The 18,443-nt window shown below is 37.1% G+C and overlaps 2 long non-coding RNA genes across 14 annotated transcripts; one reads left to right on the forward strand and one right to left on the reverse strand.

Moving 5' to 3' along the window:
• Positions 1 to 3,405: 3,405 nt before the first annotated feature.
• Positions 3,406 to 6,542, reverse strand: LOC110908476. 13 transcript variants are annotated; one of them, XR_004878535.1, is made up of 9 exons: positions 6,247 to 6,542; positions 5,726 to 6,045; positions 5,436 to 5,547; positions 5,053 to 5,353; positions 4,891 to 4,974; positions 4,660 to 4,810; positions 4,458 to 4,589; positions 4,291 to 4,374; positions 3,406 to 3,649 (listed from the first exon to the last, which is right to left on the reverse strand). It is a non-coding gene; the product is annotated as an uncharacterized LOC110908476 (long non-coding RNA). The 13 variants fall into 13 exon arrangements; XR_004878534.1 differs by having other exon boundaries at positions 3,406 to 4,192; XR_002574645.2 differs by having other exon boundaries at positions 3,406 to 4,589; positions 5,726 to 5,838; positions 5,939 to 6,045.
• A 53-nt stretch (positions 6,543 to 6,595) lies between these two features.
• On the forward strand, positions 6,596 to 9,169 carry LOC110908479. The gene is made up of 5 exons (XR_002574647.1): positions 6,596 to 6,672; positions 7,284 to 7,414; positions 7,495 to 7,718; positions 8,435 to 8,721; positions 8,859 to 9,169. It is a non-coding gene; the product is annotated as an uncharacterized LOC110908479 (long non-coding RNA).
• Positions 9,170 to 18,443: the final 9,274 nt, after the last annotated feature.

The raw sequence follows: 18,443 nt of genomic DNA on the forward strand, positions 1-18,443 counted from the left end.
AATAAGTACTATTCCAACAATTAATTTCATAATCTTTGAAAAATCAGTGTTTAAACCATAGATAGTCATTTAGTTTGTCAAAAGATAAGTACTAACATGTATAATCAATTATACTTTGAAATCATGAAAATAACAGATAGGTACACATGCTTCACCCCAAAATAGTTGAAAACAGTAAAAGAGGGGACTATGTACTCACTTGAGAGTGCTTAGAAGTCTTGAACAACTACCAAGCAAGCTAGAGGGAGCACGGAATCAAACGGCACCTAATATTGATAACTATATAAATAAACCGGACCTAAATCGGGAGATCAGATAGTATGAGGTCTCCTAAACCAAATAAGTGTGGGAACTCATATGATATGGTTTAACAAGGCCTACATACTAAAAGGAAACCTAACCTAAGTGCTTATGACCCATTATGACCCGTTAAGGTAGCTTACGCTACGTTAACGCGTAATGCGCGTTTGAGACGTCTAACTAGCCCTATGACAAGTATTATATGCCAAAACATGTTTAAATATGTTACCTAATCAGTTATGTGACAAAAATTTAGGTTACATATGCTTAATTATCAATTATGTATGAAAAAGGCATTTTGGTAATTTACCTAAGGCATATAAGCTACTTATCATACAACTACTTAAACTAGGTGATCATAAGGTATAACCTCGGAAGGTTATTCCCTATACAACTATGGTCACTAAACATGTTTGGTCGGATCCTAATGATCGACCAAACGGGTCGGGTTCGAAAGTATAAGCGATTGTTTAGATCGCTTACCTTACGACCCTACATAAGCACTAATCTAAAAAGTGACGAGCTAAACATGCTAGAACATGTTTAGTTAAGTTAGAAAACAGGTTTGGTATTAAAACAAACGGTTTTAATACCCTAGAGTAGTTTGGTTACAAAATACGCGAGAAAACGCATTTTGGCCGAAACTACGACTCGTCACTGAGCCTAGATAACGTGGTAATCAGTAGGTATAGTCACTAGGGACTATAACCATCGTGATTACGCTCACGTTATGAAGTTCAAACGAACTTCGCATTGACCATAAACTGGTCAATGCAGAAAGTCAAACGCAGTTTGACTTTAAAGATAAAAACGAATGAAAAACGCGAAAGAATACTTACAGAAGGTCCCCGCAAGATTTGAACCCGATTTTCTCTCAGGTAGGAAGCATATACTTCCACTTAGAGAGCTTGAATCAGATTCAAATGTGAGGAATGAATGAAAACATGGTGGGTATTTATAGGAAATCTAGAACCGTTAGAATCGTTCATCGTAAAACGAGCTTCGATCTCATCCGTACACATGTGCCCATGGTTTGGTGAAACTATGGGAGCCCATAGTTTCATTAAAGCCATGTGCAAATGAGGGGAACAGCTGGAAAAAGCTGGAATTTAGATTTTTCATTTTGGTCCCTTTCTAAGATAACTATGGCAGAATGTCAATTTTGGTCCCTGAACTTCAGAAACATGCGTTTTGATGCATTTTTGGCACGTTTAAGCCCCGTTAACCTCATTTCAAGGCTCTAAAATGATGTTAAAGTATAGGGAACCCAAAACATGCTCAAAAATATCTCGGATGTCGGTTCGTTTGGTCGTACAATCGCGTTATTCGCTTAATTACGACGGAAGTCGTAACGAACGCAAAAACAATCCAAATTAAGCGAAGAATGGAATTTTATCATGCCATACACTAAAATAAAATATTTTAATGCTTACATAAATTTTTGGATGTCCGGATATATTCAGAACGTAAGATATGCGCGAAAATGCAAACTTATGCACTTTTTGACGCTTTTAGTCCCTGAATGACCAAAAGTTTATTTTTGCGCACCAAACACCTCAAAGCCTATTTCTAAGCTATGTAAAGGATATTTAGGGCATATTTAACTTATGATCAAGTTCCGGAAGGTTCGTTACCATACAAATCGGTATAGTTTCGCAGTTTGACACAATTAGTCCCTGCGATCGAACAAACTTGATTTCAACATACCAAACCATTCAAAACTTATTTCTAAGTTATGTGAAGGTTATTTAAGGTATGTTAAGCCTATTTCACTATTCTGGAGTGTTTGTTGCATTAAACTGGTTATATTTACGCATCAGTGCGCGTATAACCTTCCAGAAAGCGATTTAGAGCTTGAAATCGGACAAGAAATGATATGTGCAAACGATACACATATTTTTACAAATCCCAAGCATAAAATATAATATTTCATTGATTTGGTATTTGTTTGATGGTTGAAGTGACACAGGTGTCACAGACCACCACCAAAGTTCCACCTAAAAACCACCACCCACTGGCCGAAGCATCATCGGATCTTAAAAAAAACAAAAGAAAAGAAGAGTTATGAGGAGTTACCGGAAAAAAAGGAACCGCCGAAGTTCTCCGCCGTTGTTCTGAGGAGTGTCGTTGTTCTCTGCACCGCCGCCGCCGGCGGTTCTGATTCCGTCGCTCGCCTCCCTTTCCTTCTCCGGTCTCTCTCTCTCTCTCTCTAAGATCGTTACGGAACCAGACGACAGAGACACAGCGGAGAGCGGCGGTGTTGGATGGGTCGGAGGTTGAGAGATAATGAGTTTGAAAGAGGGTTTGCAGAGACGGTTGATTTTGTTACCGATTTTGTAACGGAAAGTGAAGATGAAGAGAGAGAAAGGTTTAAAATTGAAGCGATTTGAGATGGGATTTTGAGGGTTACTAAGATTTTTGAGGGTTAGATGATATTGTTGGTGGAGAGATGAAATGGGTAGGTGTAAATTTAGAGAGAGAAAGTGTGATCAATGTGAAAGAGATTATTGGGAGGTGAGATTGGGTTTCTGGTGGTGTTTTTGTATCTAGGTTTTGTAAATCTTGAGATGAGGTGAGAGATGATGGTGAGATGAGGTGAGAGATGATGGTGAGATGAGGGATGAGAGAAGTGAGAGGAGAGATGAGAGATATATAAAAGTTTGCTATAATAAATGAAAAGAGAGAGGAAGATTAGACAGTTTGAAGGAAATGACCAAAATACCCCTTATTGTGATTGGTCGAGAGTGGTCCTCATGTTTCGTACAACTAGGGTTGGTTTTCATTTTAGCGCTCCCTTATATATATATATATATATATATATATACTAGTCATTTACCCGCGCGATGCGGCGGGAAACATATCACTTAGGTTGGTGAGTTTAGGGCTATGTACGGGGAGGTTCGGTTTTGAGCCATAACCAAAACCAAATTTGTGATGCAACGAAAAACACAACACTTGTTAGTAATTCTAATGGTGTGCATTAGAAGGTTCAGTTCTGTTGGGTCATAACTAAAATCTAAATTTTCGGTTAAGGTACTTCAAAACCGTCATGGGGATTTAATGACGTTTGTGCACCCACCTATTAATCACATTCACATTTACACATCATCAATAACTATATATAAATGCAAACATTTGACTCGAACATTATGGATCCAAATGCGAAAAAACATAACTTTGGACGAAAGTCGCAACAATTTACAAGGCGGTACTTATTTCCTATTAAATTATAATTTAACGTTAAAACTATTAACTACTTCTAGAAACCGGCGTCGAATGTCGCAAGGCCCTCCGATGAAAGATGTAGGCAGTATAATCTGTTGTCCGACTCTGTTTGGATGAACCGTATCTGCATTGATGCAATCCACAATACTTTGGTACAAATATACTCTTTATCTAAGCATGGAAGTGTCAAGAAGTGTCAAACGATACTATTTTTGCTACATTTAGTTCAAGGAAGTGTCAATGTTTGTACGAAAGTTTGCTACTATTTATATATATAACGTTAAGGAAGCGTTCAATTAAAAACCCATAGTTAAAGTGATAACTCGAAAACTTCTTATTAAATAAGGAAATGAGGATTTTAATAAAGGAGGGGCAAAATTGGGAGAAGAAAGTATATAAATTTTCAAACATCTATATCTTCTTTATATCTTATTATTAGAAACCCGTGCGATGCGGCAACGCCGACAATTCACAACACGGTACTCGTTTTCTATTATTTTGTTAATCCTCTGGTGAGATATTGTATAATACGTTGGTAAGTTTTTGATTGTATAAAGAGACAATGGTGTGCGAGGGGTGGTGAACGATAATGTCCCTGGTTCACATTTCACGTTATCACAATACATGTTTAGTGGGTATGGAATGTGAAAGATCCACTACCTACATCCTGCATCATTTTGTTCATAATTTACATTCACCGTAACACATATATATAATCTAAGATAATTGATTAATTAGTTCTGTTATAGAAAAGTGGTAACGTACTTGCTCTGTTGCAAAAAATTTGAAAGCGAGTAACGAAAGGAAGTGGAATAAAGTTGGCATTGGCATATCATCACTGCATTTTGCCTGCATACAGAAACATGAAAGTGAGTAACGAAAGGAAGTCGAATTGTCCCTTCAAGATCTTTAGGTGACAATATGAGCCTAACAAGCTCAATGGCTGCATTCATTGTCACCACAACTGATTCAGCTGCAACCCTCAATGCATTGGCTAGAACCAATGAGTGTCATTCGACGTCTTCCAGATGCATTTGGATTACTCACATCCTCGTCCATAATCCCTGCAGATTACAAAAGCACACAGTCTATAAATTTGATCAAGACTGAAGGAAGGCGAAGTCTATTACTGACCTGTCATTTAGAATGTAATTAGTAAATCTCAGCAGAATCTTGCAGGTCAAACTAAAATCATTACGACATAAGTTCCAAACTTGTAGTAGAAGTCAAGAACAACAACGTCCCTACTCGAACACATATTTACCACTTTAAGTGGGCATTGGACCTTCACAAGTGCAAATGGCAATATGGTGAGTTGTCAAACAATTAACACAAAATGACATTTTTAACATATACCGTATATACCTGTTTCTTTATTGAGCTTTCAAAAATCGAAGTTACACTTTCTCTTGAAAAAGTTGCATCCACCCATGAGTTTTGAACAGGGACCTGTATATAAGGAAAATATTAGAAGATAACTAAAAGTTTGATATTGACCTCAAAAAACATTGAACAACAGATGCATACATAACTATCTGATTTTAACTTTTTCTTCATCTTTTTTTGACAAAGTTGATATAAACACCTGAAAACCAGAAAGTAAACTATAACAACACAAAATCAGACCACAATTACTACACACTTGAATAATAATGACACCAGTTGCTGGATTGCCCTCTTGTTTCATTCAGCCTTTAATAATTCAGGTGAGTTAAACAAACTCATCAAGAAACCAGTCCATGTGCTGATGTGGCCATGGAAGGCATAAACAAGTTGAAGGTGCCTTTTGAATTCACCAATGCTGGAAGTACGAATGAACTCCTCCAAACTATGTTAAAAAAAAAGTAGTATGTTAAAAATGGTTCAGATACTCAAACTTTTTCTTAGCTACATCACAATTTATAAAATACCTCTGCATGTCATCTTTACAGGTGTCGCAGTATAATTTCTTGTACTGTCAGTGCAATCTTCGGTATCTTCATAACAACCTTGTTGAAGAACCAAGTATAACGGGAACCATAGCTGCAAGAGTACCCCATAAGTTTTAGACGTTACAGATCTAAAAACAAACAAGTACGAACCAACAAGACATACAAAGCAAATAAAAAAAAATAACACACATTAATCCTTACATTGAAGTAATTTTGAAAGGACATTCAAACAATTGATTAATATGACTGTCATTAAAATCGGCTGATACCTGGCAAACATCAGTGTCAAATCGTGCTTGAACTTCATCAAGTAAAGCAGTCCACAATTCAAATTCTATCTTTTGCCATGAGAACACCAGAGCAGTAATTGGATCCAACTTATCTGCAACTTTAGAAAAATCAAATAAACCCTTCATTGGTCTCCATGTAAGGGGACAATGTAAAAACTTTAACAGAAAGCAAACACTTTGAAACAATTAAACCCTTCATCAATCTCCAAGAGCTCCAACAAAAAAAAGAACGCATGAATTGTTAATCTTATCGATTGAGGATCCCAATACTTGTCTCATATGTCACAGCAAAAAAAACCCTAAAAAACAAAGAAGGAAATAATTCAAAATTCTCATTAAGCTGGTGAACCACATCTTGTAAAACCCTAATGAAGTTACATGTTAACTCAACATGACTTCTCCTTCAATTAGATGAACAACAAAAGGGTAGAAAGCTGAGTACAACGAAAACAACCAGTCCATTTTTCTGGTAACATTTAGACATTTTAGGGTTTGATTACCTTTGTGTTTGCTAATCGTTGATGTAGAAGAAAGCCAAAAGACCCACAACAGAGATGAGCAGACGAAACTTTCAGTTAGGGTTTCTTCAAATCAGTGTTCAACCCTGTGTATTTTCAATTTCATTGATGTTTGTCCTTCATCTCCGGTTGTTCATCATCATCTGATTTCATCTCAAACCATCAGCACTCCAGACATCTTTCATCACGGACGACGAAACCCTAGTCTCCTCCACCGGTGGTTCAAACGCTTCCGATCCAGATCTGAGAGAAAGAGAGGAGAAAGTCTGATAAAGTTTGTGAGATGTGAGTTGTGAGAGAGGAGGGAATGGAAAGGGCGATCCATGTGAAGTGAATATCCGCCGTCGAGATTGTGATCCGTGTGAAAAATTGAAAGAAATGGACGGTTGATGATGAATCAGTTGAAGGGTAAAAAGTTTGTGTTTTCTTGTGTTTTAAATCTTGTATATTGTGCATTAAGTGTTTTTTCAACACCTTGTTCAATTACCATCTTGTCCTTCACATATCCTTATTAAAGTAGTATAGATATATATATATATATATATTAATTATATGTTTAGGTAAGGTGTTATGAATTCCGAAACCGGAGGAAAATATGGTTGGAAGCCGTTCCTGGGGACTTTTAAAACCCTGTGCTAAGAAACTTAGTGAATTTTTTGAGGGTGAAATATAATGTCTCGTGCCAGTTTTCCTTTCGCAGCATTTGATTAGGTCAGAGTGTTTGCCTTCGACATCTGGTCAACTGTTTACTTGAATCTATTTAAAACTAAAACGAGTACTTTAGTGACATTAATAGTTTACCAAAGGCTTCTACATGTTGCAGTAAGTCAAATCTTTAATGACATTCAACTTAATTTGACGCTTTTTATGTGGCTTTAGTTTAACGGCTACTTAACTTATTTATTCATGTGGCTTTAGTTTCGTTTCCTGCTGTTATGGTTTGTGGTATTTTAGATTCAAGAATTTTGACTTTTTTTTGTTGCAAATGCTGTAGTGACTTGTTGCAAATGCGTTGTCAGGTCAATTATCATGCTTTACAGTTTAACAAGCCAATACAAAATCCTGGTAGAAAATCGTTATGCGAATGACAAAAAATGGCTCCTCGCTTCATTGCAGTTCACTTGAGGTTTTATGTTTGAAGGGTAAAAAGGTCTAGAAAGCCATAAAAACCCTTTTGTTATTTTCTTACAAAGAAAGCAATTTTAACACGGGCTTTCAATTTCTATCCAGGCGACCATGTGGACCTGCAAGTCGCAACACCTCTGAGGTAGACGTAAAGTTGTTAACTAGGCAAGCGTGTGGAGCTGTTAACTAGGCTTGATCCACCGCAACACGTGGGGTCACCAACTTGGTTTATCGCACACATTTATTTTGGATTTTGTGGTGACGTGTACTATTGAAAGTGGGAACAAGAAGTGTCCGCTTAATGTCTGTCGAGCTTGTTTGTTAAACAGGTGATTTTGTTTGTTGATTAATTTTGTTTGTTAATTGATTATTACGTTGTTGGTAGTGTTTGTATGATGGGATCTGGAAATTGAGGGAGTTAGGGTTTTGGTTTGGGTTTTATTATTTAAAAAATTAAAATTAAAATAAATATAATAATAATAATAATAACGATAATAATAATAATGATATAGTGAAAAGACAGTTTTACTACTTTAAGTTAAAGATTTTTTTGTTTACTTTTGTAACTGATATTTCTGTATTCAGCACCACGGAATGCTCCTGCTGCTTCCATGATTACTAGACTTTGGCAAATGGGTCGGGTTGGGTCATGGGTCAACACGGGTTCGCGTCGAAACGGGTTCGGGTCAAAACGGGTCAACTAAAAAGGGTTGTTTCGGTTCGAGTCGGAGCGGGTTCGGATCGGCACGGGTCTGGGTCGGAACGGGTTCGGTCAGAACAGGTTTCGGGTCGGGTCGGGTTGGTTCAAAAATGTGTTTTTTTTTTTACAAAAAGTTAAATCTTTTCTTAATAATATATTAACTAATTCAATGTATGACAAGGTGAAGAGGTAGATTATAGAGGTGTACTCCACCGTGACGGTTCTGTTCTCATGTTTGTTTCCCTCGATCAACTCAACGTTTATTAAATTTTAAACTCTCACTTCTGTAAACATTTTATTACCATTTACATATCTGTTATAACCTTTTGCGTTCTCTTTTTCCAGACACCTGAACTCTTATATAGATCACTAGCGGCAAAACTTGTGCTTGGTATGCCATTTAAGGTCAGGGCTCTTATGAAACGGTATGGGTCGAAACGGTTAGCGTCGAAACGGTATGCGTCGAAACGGTACGGGTCGAAATGGTTCGCTTCGAAATGGTTGGCGTCGAAACGGTACGGGTCAAAACGGTTGTAAACAATCCAATCCAACTCAACTTTCAAAACACTACCAACTCTTTTGGTAAATTTACATATGAATGGATTGATTTGTGCTATATTATGGGCCAAAAGGTAAGGTTTCAAAATTTACCTTAAAAAGTTCCTCATATATAAGATCACATGTATATGATCAGTTGATCACAGAAGAATAACAAATGTATGACAATGGTATAAATGTACTATAATCTATTGTGATGTTGAAACTGCAGATGATGTCGAAATTAGTGGCTGAAGATTCCGAGCTGACGCCTCTAGGACCAAGGTGAATCCTTTTGGTGGTTCTCAATCAGAATCAAATTCAAATGCAAACAGTAATCAAACTATAAGAACTGTCACAAAGACACCATTAAAAAGGTTCAAGGAAGCCGATGGTGATTTCGGTAAAGAGGAAGCTGGGAAACTAATTTAACGTAATTTGTTAAAAGATGTAGCTTTTGGTGTTTTTTGTGCAGAATATTAAGGTATGATACAGATACTCTACATCTTGTGGGTTATACATATTGCTCTGCTATTTTGTAAATTCTCAGTGTCTCCATTTAGTTTTATATATTTCATTATAGGAAGTAGTTAGGCATGAATCAACGGTCTATTGGTTATGGTATATATGTTTGGTGCGGATCGCATGACCCATCATCTTGGGTTAGGAGACATATTTTACGTACTAGGATTACTAGAATAGTTTGGTTCTCTGTGTTTTTTTTTTTTTTTTTGTTTAACATCCTCAAAGCCTGTTTCGGTTATCGTATTCGTTAGGTAGCTTAGGGGTATGCCCCCTTAAAGTTTGTATTCTATGTTTTTTATTTTATAAAATTTACAAGACGGGTCTCCCAACATTATAACATATTTCATTAGTATAGTGACATAAAGAAGTGTGGAGTATGTTACAAATACATGGTGGTCTTTTTTTAAGTACTTATTTTTTTGTTATAAATGGTCTTCCGACGCCGCTGCGGAGCGCAGGTCCATCCTAGAGAACTATGTTTCATGTTATCGCTTACATACGCTTTAATAGAAAAATTTTTGCCCGTCGCGAAGCGCAGGTTATTTTCGGGACCCAAAAAAAAAAACCGAAACAGTTAATGAACAAACGAAAAACATTTCCGAGTACAACGTTGTAAATTGCTTGCTCCGCTGCAACGCGCGAGTTTCCCACTAGTACATTATAATAAATCAAAATCATCTTAGGTCATATGACTTTCTCTTAAACATCTAATTGCCACGTGGTATTGTGAGACGTTTATTGAATTTGAGCGCTAAAGAAAATGAGTGTGTTCAAAAGTTTTTCTTTCCCATGCTATTCAATCACGTATCATCTATTCTCTCAATCAAATTTGAGTTTCCAAAATTACTAATCCGTTTCCTTTCAATCTTTTTTCTTTTAAACCTTAAATCCAATTAAATGTTTGTTAACATTCAAATAATTGTGTTCAACGTTTGTTAACATTCAAAAAAAAAAAATTTGTTAACATTCAAATTTCAAATTCCATTAATTTTGGCTACATTTATTATTTTCTAAAAATCGTGAGTGAATTTTATTAATATAGTAAATGTATATTTTGTAGATAGTTTTGTTATTTAAGGTAAATTAAGGTTACTATTAATTGTAACTAAAAAAGTCTTTCTTGATTTAAAAAATAATAATTCGACGTGACTATAATATTTTGTTTTATATAAATATAAGAGTAAATTACGTTTTTGGCCCCTGTGGTAATATCACTTTTACTATATTACTCCAAAATAAGAATATTTAACATATTTGCCCCATGATCTTTTTAACTAGCCATTTTGGCCCCTAAGTCTAACTGTTAAGGCCCCCATGGTCTTTATAACTAACCATTTAATGATTAGTTGTAGAGACCATGCGGGCAAATAAGTTAAAAATTCTTATTTTGGCTAATATAGTAAAGCGATATAACCTCAGAGGCCAAAAACGTAATTTACTCTAAATATAATATATTATTTTTTTTACTTAATAAGTTAATATATGTATGTCGTTTGTTATATATAAACGCAGCTCTATAATGTATGTCTTTATCACGCAGCTCCGTAAGAACGTTTTCGTCAAAAACTAACTCGACGAACGCATCTCTTATGTGGACATGTGATATTGCATGGCCCATGGCCATCGTCCTTCAAGATCATGGAATGTAATTCCAATGAATGATTTTTTTATACAACCCGTGTAACACGCGGAAACTTAAACTAGTTGTATAATATTAAAATTGTTAAACAGTAATTTCAACTACATAATAAGGCCTTTTGTACAATTTATAATACACTCTCTCTATCCCTTCTTCTCCCTCGATGACACTTTTATACACTGCTTAAAAAAGGGGGTAATTGCCATCAAAATTTGCTACGAAAAATATAAAAATAACATTTGCAAAATAAGTGATAAATTGACAAAAAAATACTACATAAAAAATATACTTAATTGCTACCGTATTAGTGGTGGCAAAAAAATACCTATAACTAATTTACCCTGTAGCATCTCCGAGTCAAAGTGTAAATATGTATTTAAGTCACTGTGTGATAGAGACTGAATTGAATGAAGATGATGAAAACAAAAACTGTAACTATATGATTTGATTGAAGAAGAAGAAGACAATACAGAATAATAATCACTGAAGTGGCCAGGCCTATGCCCTTCTCAATGCCATAAGCATGAGCATAACAACTTACTAATTTCTCCTTATCCTTCCCTAATGACTAATGCCTTATTTATAGCAAAGTAATTACACTAATACCCCTTACACTATTACAATATACTAATACGTATTTGATTTCCATCAATACTCCCTCCATAAGTCAAGACTTGTCCTCAAGTCTTGTGAAAAGAACCCACAACTGTTTGAACACCCTCATCCGAATGCATAGTCAACTCGTCCCTTTCATCCCATTCATCATCCCATGTAATAAGACACGAAGATTACCCGCCGGACACTTGTGGCTAGGACTATAAACCTGTCCATATTTAAAACACAAGCCCTTCTTCTTCCGATCCTCCCACTCGACACGAGATAAGGAGCGAATGCCTCGATCATTGACACCTGCTTGCACCTTGGCAGCCCCATCATTGCCAACACTTGTAAATCCCGTGGTACCCCATACACAATGGTTGATCCCCGAATCCATAGAAGGCAGCCCGGTATGTGACAAATACCGAAAACGAGATATCAATGAACCGGATTTGGAAGGCCAAATACATAGCATCCATACAAGTAATAGGGCGATGTAAACGGACTTGTTGCTTGACATCCTATTTCAAACCCGCAATGAAATAGCCAATAGTTTGCGACTCCAGCAAACGAGGGACCAAGCATAACACATACTCAAATTCATCAATATAATCAAAGATGGAATCCGATTGCTTAATAGTAGCTAACTGTTCATACGGATTCTGAATTGAAACACCAGTAAAACGTTGCAACAATTCGGATTGAAATTGAAGCCAAGTCAAAAACGGATGAACCTGATTGATGATTGTGAACCAATGTTGAGCAGCACCAATCATACTCAGCTGAGCAAGCTGTAAACGAGAAGCCGCAGGAGGCTGATTGAGATCGAAGAACAGGTTCGCCTTCCGGATCCAGCTTTGTGGATCAAAACCAGAGAATTCAGGCAAGTGCACCTTCTTCACAGCCCATGGTAAGCCCGATGGTGGATCCGAAGAGTCAGATTTAGGATCAAGCGTCGAGAACACTATACCAGAAGATCCAGGACCTGATGAATCATCCACATGCTTCTTCTCCTGTGATTTCATCCATGTTAACACGGCCTTAATTGCAGTAACATTGGCTTGTAACTGCTGAATCTGTTGATCATGAGCATCCAATCGAGCATTATGATTCACCATATGTTAGGATCATTGAGTCGATCAAACGAGACAATCAAAAGAGTTCAGGACCATATCAGAGGCGGAATTCATTGACTTCATCTTCATTCAGCTTGATATACACTTAGAAGTAGTTTAAATGTCGATTAGATTGATATAACAACGTTTTACAGGCTTGGCAACACTTCGGCAGAGCTTCGCTACCGGAATCAGACTATTTAAAATGAGAAACCCAAGACACATATATATAGTGTTGCCACTTCGCACGAAACAGCATAGTCCAGTTCGTGCGAACTGGCCAGTTCGTACGAACTGGTCACTTCGCATGAACCTGCTGGTTCAGCTCAGTTTCCCGTTTCTTTCGTACTACGTATCCTGATCTATCAAACCTATTACAAGACTCGATACAAGACGAAGTCGACAGACATATGCACCAACAGACTCCCCCTTGGATGTTGACGAAGTCTTCGGTATGAGTCTTCAGTATGTCAACTCTTCAGTCTTGATCAATCTTCTCGCTCTTTCCAAAGTATGTTTCGCTGTAAGCATCCTCAATCTCTCTCTTCTTCTCTTTCTCAGAATCTCAGCCTGACTCTTCACATTCTCTTGATCAGATCTCTTGATTCCTTAAGCTTTCGGCATTAGCAACTTGCGTGGACGGCAGGATTCGAACAACGTTCCAGGATCTGAATCTGGCTCTCTAGCATTCAGACTCCCCCTTGAATGGTGATCCAAAATCTGTATCTGGCTTTTATGTCTTCAGACTCCCCCTTTCGATAAGTTGGGATCGCAGTCTGGAATAGCTCTCGTTCTAGAATCGTGTCCTGGCTCAAACTCTACTCAGGCTTAAACACGGAGATCTAGCTTTGCAGCTTTCACAGATTCAGGAACGTTGTCTGGCTCTCAGAAACCTGGTTCTAATCTGCATATCCTCATGATGAAAGTCCACAGGAATCGGAACCTGGCTTTTACATAGCTCCTTACCTGCACAATCTTTTTGGATTTTTGTTTTTGTTGGTGCACTTAATGTCTGTTTACTACGTCTTAATCGAGTCTTAGATCTAGATAGGTTGATTAGGGTTGGAAAACAAGTTTACTGGGTTATTCATGTTATTCCGCTTGAAATGACATGTTTGTCATTTCAAGCGAAATCAGGTTATCTCGTTATTCCTCTCCAAATATCATTTAGGTGATTCCGCTCGAAGTTGAACATAGGTATTCCGCTTGAACTTGTCATGTAGTTTCAAGTGGAATCACTCAGGCTATATATAGGTGATGTCTGATTTCATTTGCAACAGTTGGAGCGGAATCAGGTCATGTTGTAAGAGTCGAATTGCTGCCAAAATTATGTCAGAATCAGTGTAAAAGGCTCGGAAAGCAGTAATAGAAAGAAAGTTAAAAGGAACAAGCTGTGTGATGTTGTTTACTTTGATTCCGCCTTAGTAAATGATGATGAACTGCCTTTACTGACTGTTTAGGGTCACGTAACCGATCCATCAAGTGGTATCAGAGCTCAGGACGAGGAGTTCATACCATTACAGCTTGATTTCACCGGATTTTCACTCTTCTACCCTTTCTTTTCTGATTTGAACATATTTCAGCGGTTGAAATGGCCTGAATTTGACATATATCAAGTGAAATACAGTGTTAACTAATCACTGAGAGTTTTGGACCGTAATTCGATAAAAATTGGACAAAAACTTGATATTTCGCTTGAATAGTTGTTCGAAAACAGTGACATCATCAGATTCCGCTTGAGAAATTTCAAGCAAAATCACTTAAAAAGCTTATTCTGCTTGAGTTTTGTGTTTGATTTCACTCGAAAGTTTGAAAAATTTGATTCCGCTTGAAATACTCATGTATTTTCAAGCGAAATCAGATCAATATCATATTCCGCTTGAGAGTTGCATCTTACTCCGCTTGAAAGTTGATCCCGCTTGAAAATATCTGCTGATTTCGCTTGAAGCTGATTCCGCTTCAAGTGATTTCGCTTGAACTTGCTGTTTTTCAAAACTTAAAAATTTTCTAAGTGTTTGCTGATTTTTCAGGTACGTGCAAGATGGATGATCTATTCATGAATCCGTTTAGTGATATGTATGCCTTTGCTGGAAATTCTGGAGACGATACTTCTTCTAGCAACACCAATGAGAACATGCCAAGTTCGAAGAAAAGCTTATCGGATGCCTTGGGAGTTGAAAGTGCGTTTGGAACTTATAACAAACCCCCGAAGTTGATTGCTATCGAAGAGTACAGCCGGTGGGCCAAGAAGTTTGAAGAATGGTTGAAGGCCTTTGCTTATCCCAGCTGGAAGAGTCTAAAGAATGGATACATTGATGGAGGCAAAACTGGTGAAAGCTTGACATCATCTGATGAAATAGAATCGTTTGTTGCTGAGCAAAAATGCATCGCACTGCTATTTCAATCTGTCCGAGAAGATATAATATCCTTGATCGTGTACAAGAATTCTACAGATCTCTGGCAAAAGTTGAAAGTTAAATGTTTGGGAAGTGCAGAAATAGTGAAAAATAAAAAGAAACTGCTAAGAAAAGAGTTTGATTTATTTGGTTGTTTAAAGAATGAATCAGTTTGTAAAATGATTGAGAGGTTTGGGCACCTGAAACTGGAGCTGACGAGACATGAAATTTTCTATTCTCAAGAAGAGCTAGTCGATAAATTGTTTGACTCGTTGCCAGATGAGATGGATTGGCAATATTATGCATTGATGTTGAAGAATACGATCAAGTCTGGACAGCTCACAGTGGATTTGTTAATTGAGAGACTAGAGAGTCACGAGCTGGAGTTAAGGAAAACACACAAAGTCAATCACTCATCATACCAGCAGAACTTAGATTTGTATTATCCAAAAAGCATGATGCCAAAGAATACATCTCCCAAGACAGCTTTTTCTTCTAAAAATTCCAACACTTCAAGCAAAGAGAATGCAAGCAGTGGATTTCATAGTGGTTCTTCGTCACATTCAAGCTAGTCTGATGCAAAGAACCTATTTCAATGCAACATCGTTGTAGACTTAAAGAACGCTTAAAATTTCAGCGAGGAGTCAGCAAAGCAACAGATGGTTTTCTTAGCGTCTATGCTAGAATCGTATGAAAGTCTTGTGGCTGGCAAGATAGGCAACACCAACCTGACAAAAGAAGACTCCGATCAGATAGATCCTGAGGAGATGGAATTGATCGACATAAGGTGGTGTATGGCTAGTGCAGTGAGAAGGGCACAACGTTTCATGGAGATAACTGGGAGAAAGTCAATTGGTGGACTTTCTACCAAGTTAGGCTTTGATAAGTCTAAAGTGACGTGTTTCAAGTGTAAACAGAAAGGTCACTTTAAGCGTGAATGCCAAAATGCTTATGCTGATGAGTCTGAAAACCCATTCAGAGAAGATTACTACAAGAAAGCAATTTATCATCAGAATAAATCAGAGCCGCCAAGAATGAAGCAGCTTGAGGATAACAAAGAGAAATCTAGAGCTCTTGCTGTGATTCACGACGATGAAGGTTTCGACTGGAGCGAGTTGTTACCTGAGGAGGATGCAGTTGGATATGCTTTCATGGCAAAATCTGCTAGACCTGTTGCTTTTAAAGACAACAGAACTGAAGAACAGAAGTATGGTTACAGAAAGATGATAGCTCAGAACAAAATGATCAGATTATCTGGTATCTATCTTGAAGCAAAAAGAGCAAGGAGATGGGATCTAGACAGAGAATGTTATCTTGACCCCATGGGAAACATTGCCATTGACCATAACACTCTTGATCTTGAAACCATAATTAAAGAAATGGCTGATGAAGATGAGTATTGGCAAAGAAAATGGTGGGGAAGCGGGGAAGAGAAAGAAGAGAAAGAGAAAGAAGAGAAGCCAAAGAAGGTTGATAATGGAATCATTGACACGACTCAAGAGTTGAATGCCGAAAACTTGGGAAAGATGGCTGACAAGGTGCTGGCTGCTAAGGCACTTGAGGTAGACTCTAAATCCGTTTCTGAGTCTAAAAGCCAGGTCAGTTCAAACACGTCAAAGACTGAGTCAAGTAAGAAAGTCAATGGTGATGTTGACTGCAAAAATTGCGTTAAAGAATGCAAAGTTTGTAGTACAATCACCTATCTCAATGGTAAGAAAATTGATGATCTGACTGCTAGAGTCAGAAGTGTTGAGGATCAGATCCTTGACTGTGATAAAATGTTGAAAGCTTCAACTGACAGAGTAAAAGAATTAACCAACAAAATTGAAAATGATAAAATTGACCAAGAAAAGGTTAGGAAAGAAAATGAGAAGTTAGTTCTTGAAAATCGTCAGATCACTGAAAAATTTGAGAAGCTTAAATGCACGGTTAAAGATAATGATGAAAGAAATGGTAAAACATATAAAGAAAATGTTCATCTGTCGGGAGTTCTTCGGATAAAAGTTGAAAATCAATCAACAACCGTATGAAATCACAAAGTTGAAACTTAAATTTCAAGAGGCTGAAATTGAAAATGAGAGAATCTAGTTGAAGCTAAAAAGCTACAACTCCGCAAGCTTTGTTTTAAAACACATTGTTCCAAAACCCATAGGCAAAAACAAAGCTGGCGAAGATAACTTTTCAGATGGAACCAGGGTGGGTTTTCATCAAGTTCCACCACCAGTTCTAGACAATTCTTCAAAAAAGCAATCTGTGTTGGTTAATCTTGAAGATGAAAATGAAATAAAACTTCCAGATTCAATTGATGTTACATTTTCTTCTTCATCATCTGATGATAGTGTTCAGACAGAGATTGTTAAAAGCACAGCTGAAAGTGTTTTGATGTCTAAAAGTGATTCAGCTGAAGATGATGAGTGTTTTCTGGACAAATACATCCCGAAAAAAAAGTTCAAAAACAACTTAAATGAAGGACCTAATCTTGTCATGTACAAGATGTCGGGATCGGATAAGTTGTATTCGGATTCTGAGTTTCCTCTGGAGAATGTAAATGTTTCAAAATTGACACATGTGTTCAAAATGGTTGAAATTGATTTGTCTGAAGTAAAAAGTTTAAAATAAACAAAAAGGCAAATGAATTTTGAGAAAGATAAAGCTTACTACAAGAAGCCTGTTGTTCCACCACGTTTTCATAACAACAATCGAAACAATTGGTCGGGTGGTTATCAGGGTGGTAAGAGTTATCAAAAGAGAAATGTTCAAAACAAGAAGTTTGTTGAGAAGAAAGTGTTTGTGAACAGTTCAAGTTCACTTTCTGATGAAGAGAAAAAGATTTTTTCGAAGTCAAACAAAGAGTTCTTTGAGAACAAGGCTTCACAGCCTCAGTCTGAAGGCACAAGTCGAGTTGTTGACACTCGAACATGCTTCAGATGTAATCAAGTTGGACATATTGCACGAAATTGTACCAACTTGAAGCCTAAGACTGAAGTTGTGAAGGTTCAAAAGGAGAAAGTTGATGCTAAAGGCAAAGCGCCATTGGTTGTTGAGAAAACGTTTTTGAAAAATGAAAATATCAAAGTCAAAACAGAACCTGCTAAAAATGTGGTAACTAAAAATGACAAGTTTTACAAGCGGGTTGCGTCACCTCAACAAACATGGAAGCCAAAAGTTGTGGAAAAGAAAACAAATGTTCCAAAGCCAAAGGTTTCTGAGATGGAAAAACAATCATCTTCTACCACACCGGTAAAGATGAATATTCCTTTGGATTATTATGAGAAACTTGATAAAGAAATGCAAAATTCTGAAATTAAAGATGTTCAAAAGAAAGACCAACCATCTGGTCAACCTCAAAAAGATGATTTTTTCCTATATAAAAAGGTTGAGGTTGGGTCTGAAGAAAGCCTAAAAATGAATGACAAAAATTTTCCACCACTTTACACTACAAAATCTCACATCCAAACTGAGTTACCTGAGTCAAAAGTGGCTTGGGTAGCATCAAAATCTGACTAAAGTGTTTGTGGTGTGTGCAGGAGCTTCCAAGATCCGTT

This window comes from Helianthus annuus, chromosome 14, assembly GCF_002127325.2.
Source record: "Helianthus annuus cultivar XRQ/B chromosome 14, HanXRQr2.0-SUNRISE, whole genome shotgun sequence".
Taxonomy (NCBI): domain Eukaryota; kingdom Viridiplantae; phylum Streptophyta; class Magnoliopsida; order Asterales; family Asteraceae; genus Helianthus; species Helianthus annuus.